Below are 4657 nucleotides of genomic sequence, written 5' to 3'. Positions count from 1 at the left end.
AACCAGTGATTTAACCCACGGTTTAACCTAATGGTATTGTAATATTAGTGGTTTTCAATTCCCTATTTAAAGAATAGTTTGTTCGTTACGTTAAGAGGTGGTGAATATGATTTTAGGGGTAATTTAATCTTTTAGTACTTTTTTTTAGTGTTCATAATTTTTTGGTGACAGTCTTAGCGGAGTTTCGCCGGAATCCGGAGAGTCCACCACCATAACCCCTTTGATTTTTTTTCTCCGTTTTTCCGATGAAATATTCATCGGAAGCAACTCTAAAACAAAAACTAAACAACCCCATTTTATGCCTCTCTTTCCATCGCTACTATCTGTCAGCCCTCACCTTCTCCGACCAACCCAAACCCCGCTGGAATCCGGCGAAGCCCGAAGAACCAACCTTAGTGTCTTCTTTACAAGTGAACACCCCCACAATAGCTTTCCACAAGAGAAACCAATATAAATCAGCCTATTTTGTTCCTCTTTGTAACTTCTCAGACCTCGCCGAAGATAACCAGACTCAACAACCATTCGTGTTGTCACTCATTCAAACAACAACCACTACAATCGAAACTCCACCATCAAAACCACCAGAACAACAACCAAAACAACCTCCAAGCACCTTTAGATCAACTACAAACCAACCCCTATCACCAAAATTGGTATTAACGGTGAGTTCGAAGCTAAGCCATTTCCAGCGTGAGCTCTAAGCTCCAGGAACACAAGAAACAACCACCACAACCAAACGAACCCAACATCTAGTAAGCTCCGAACTTGCAAGTCAAGCTCCCCCAGCAAAAGAAATAATGATCTCCAAGCTCTAGTTCAGATCAACGAACAAGCCCCTTCTCTCTCCCTTTTATGACTTATTTTTTGCAGATCTAAGCCAGCAACGCTCTTCCTTTTCCGAAACTCATGAAGTTCAAGCAAACTGATAGTCTGCGAAACCCCATCAAAGTTCCAACAACACATCCTTGTTCCAACCGCAAATCATAGTGTCATATTGAAAAAAAAACAGATTTAGATCTCGTTTGGATGTGCTTTTATGTTGGTCAAACTGACTTAAAAGTCATTTTTTTGACTTATTTAAGTGTTCGGCAATTATTAAAGTGACTTGTTTTAAGTAAAAAATAACTTATTTTTTTTAAAAAAAAACATAAAATCCGTTTTATGTTGACAAAGTTTATTACATTTTTGCCCTTAATGTTTTTATACAGTTTCCAAATTGCCCATGTTGTTTTAACCCTAACATCTCTTTGTCCCATTTTTTACTTGTGGCTGTTGGCTGAGCTTTTCTTTCTTTTCTCCCAATTTGAAAGGTGCAGATCTAATGCTTGAAGTAAGTTTCTTTTGATTATATTTTCATTAGTTTTCTTTCTTTTCTCTCGATTGATAGAAATAATATCTAACGTAGGGAAAAAAATCAACGTGAAATTTTAAGTTTTCTTGATTATCTTTTGATTTTTTTTATTATTATTTATTTTTATGCATCCTCTGTAGCTGATATCGTTTTGTGTATTTTGTGTTTTGGGTATTTTCTTGGATTATGTATATATAAGTTGATTGTGTGTAGTATATATTTGTCATCTATATAAAATTATGGAAGATTTATTTTCAATTTTGTTATCAATTCTAATATTCAGATCAGTTACACCATGTTGGAAACACAAACTAGTGCTAAGTGGGATGATGATGCTCGTCTCAAATTTATAGTTTTATGTGAATTAGAGATTAGGAAAGGAAATAGATCAAACACTCATCTATCTAAGATTGAACCCATCAACAAGCCCTTAAGTTGGCACCAATTTTCATTTAGACACCTCAAGTAGACTTTGTCCATTTTAAAACCTCAAGTAGGGGTTCGCTATGTCATTTTGACACCTTTTTTACAATCACCTAAAATTACAAACTGTGCATAATACATTTGCAGATGACATCTCATGATGACTAATTAAAAGCTAACATGTGACATTTGAATGTAAAAATAATAACCTTAAAATAAATTATTAAGAAAAACTAATTTTTCGGTAAAAATAAATAAATAAAATTACCTATTCTCTACCCTCCCACCCCACCTTACATCACCCCACCCCTACCCATCTGTCTTTCGTTCCTTTTGCTTCCCCAACTCTACAACCATTTTTGGTTCTTCTACCAATTTTATTTTTAAAAAAATTTATTAGATTTTAGTTTTTCTTTTTAAATTTTTATTTGTGAATTGATTTTGAAAATTATATATGACATTCCTCTTCTACTTTTGTGAAGAAAAAAATGTGTCTTGCTCTAAAAAAATCTTTTCAAAATTAGTGTGATGATTTTTCCTTATAAACATTTTAAAATTAGTGTTATAGTTTTTTTTTTTCATATTTTGTAAGTTTTATTTTTCATGAATTTTCATGGTTGAAGGTGGAATAAGTGGTAGGGCTAAAAATTGAAGAAGAAGAAGAAAAATTTTAAAATCCAAAAAATACCCTTACGAACGGGTGCAACACAAAAAATATGTCAAGTCAGCAAAAAATGTCAAAATGACACAGCGGGACTCAGGTCTAAAATGAACAAAGTTAATTGAGGTGTTTAAGTGAAAGTTGATGTCAACTTTAGGGGGCTATCGATGGGTTTCAACCTTTACCTAAAGATGGATGAAATAGTATGACTAAAGCATTCTATGAAAAAACGGGAAGAAGCTATAAAAAAAGACAAATGAAAAATAATTGGGATGACATGAAAGCTGAGTGACTCTTTTAAGCAATTGATGAGAGAGATACATGTAACAGATGGAATACCACCAAATATACAATTATGGCAAATGATGATTGGTGGAAGCAAAAAATTAAGGTACATTCGTCACATTGTTTTATATGTCTTTTTATTTCTTTTATTGTTATAATTTTATTTACTTAAATTTGTTGTTTCATCTTTTGTTACAGGAGGATGTTCGACATCGAAAATTTAGGAATAAGGATCTTTTACTCATATGGTTTCGTTATGATGCATTATTTTCTGATATTGTTGCTATAGGGCAAAGAGCACGTGCCTCAAATCAATCCCAATTTTTTAAAAGTGAGGTACATTGTAATGAAGAAAGACCAAACGATATTGATAATGATAACATGGAGCATTTCTTTAATAATAATAATAATGAAGGGGGGTGGGGTGGGGATGAAGTGATGATCCACAAGATATGGATCCTACTATGTTTCCTAAACCATCATTATAAAGACCAAATTCAACTGATTGTATTGGAACTAATAATCAAGTGAAAAAAGATAAGGCAAAATCTACAGCTGCAAATGAAAGAAGATATTAACTCTTTAGTAAAGTTAATGTCTAACAAAAGTACTACTAGCTCTCATGCGGTAGATAATCCCACCATTGATAAGTGTATGGATTTTTTGGCAGACATTTCTGGTATTTTGAAAGGGGTGAAATGTACAACTATTTTGTGAAACAATTTCATAAAAAAGACATTCAACAAGTGTTTCTTAAGATGCCCACGGATGAAGCTCGAAAGTCTTGGTTGAAATATAAATATTAGTTATACATTAAGAAAGTGTGAAGAATGTGTTGTTATGGAAAAAAATAATTTTATTATTTTATGTTTGACATTATGCTTGTAAGCATGAACTTTATTTATTATCTTGAATTTTGTTTAGACATTATCATTGTATGGCTAATTTTTTTAACTTATGTCCTAATTTATATAATTTTTTGGTTGTGTTGAATATATGTAAATGTATTTGTTGTATTGAATTTATATATAGGTATTTATTTTGTTGAATGTATACATATGCGCTTGTTGTGTTGAATTGTTATAGATGTGTTTGTTGTGTTGAATTAATGTAAATGTATATGTTGTGTTGAATTTACATATAGGTGTTTGTTATGTTGAATTTATATATAGGTGTTTGTTGTTTAAATTTATATGTAGGTGTTTATTGTGTAAGGTTTATAGAAAAATGTATGTTGTGATTAAATTTATACAAATGTCTTTACTAATATAAAGTAATAGAATTGAAATATTTATTATGAATTCAAAAATGTTGTAAGTAAGTAAAATATATGTGTCATTACTTGTGAAATAATGAAACTTTTATACTTTTGACTTTTATTAATTGGAGATATATTTATTTCTAGTTAAATGGAGGATTTGGACTTTACCATATTCCTCATTCAAGTGATTTGTTAGTGAAGAAGATGAAAAACTAGAAGAAAGTAGGAGACAGTAAAACGAGAAAGAACAGATGGCTCTATGCCGGATAGCAGGTAAATACATTTTAATGTATTATGAAAAATACATATTCAAATAACCTTGCCATACATCAAGGCGTTCTGGATATATATTTATTCAAGCGATATTGCAAGGAAATGAAAATTGTTGTTATGAAAATTTTTTATTAAAGAAGGTGGTATTTGTTGATCTATCCAAAGATTTAAATGAAAAATATGGACTTAAGCCCACACGTCGAATTTCTATGCATGAAATGTTAGGCTTGTTCTTAATGACTTGTGCACATGGAGCGGGAAGCCGAATGATACAAGATATCTTTCAACGTTCGGAAGAGACGGTTCATAGATACTTTCATAGTGTTTTAAAAGACGTTTCTAAACTTACAAGAGACATTATTAAACCACATTTAATTATAATGATGGTGTTGGAGCTCACAAG

The 4657-nt window shown here is 31.5% G+C and overlaps 1 pseudogene; it reads left to right on the top strand.

Moving 5' to 3' along the window:
* Positions 1-1646: 1646 nt before the first annotated feature.
* LOC107025751 lies at positions 1647-3547 on the top strand (annotated as a pseudogene).
* Positions 3548-4657: the final 1110 nt, after the last annotated feature.

The sequence above is a fragment of the Solanum pennellii genome, chromosome 7, assembly GCF_001406875.1.
Source record: "Solanum pennellii chromosome 7, SPENNV200".
Taxonomy (NCBI): domain Eukaryota; kingdom Viridiplantae; phylum Streptophyta; class Magnoliopsida; order Solanales; family Solanaceae; genus Solanum; species Solanum pennellii.
This window is presented reverse-complemented; position numbering and strand designations above follow the sequence as displayed.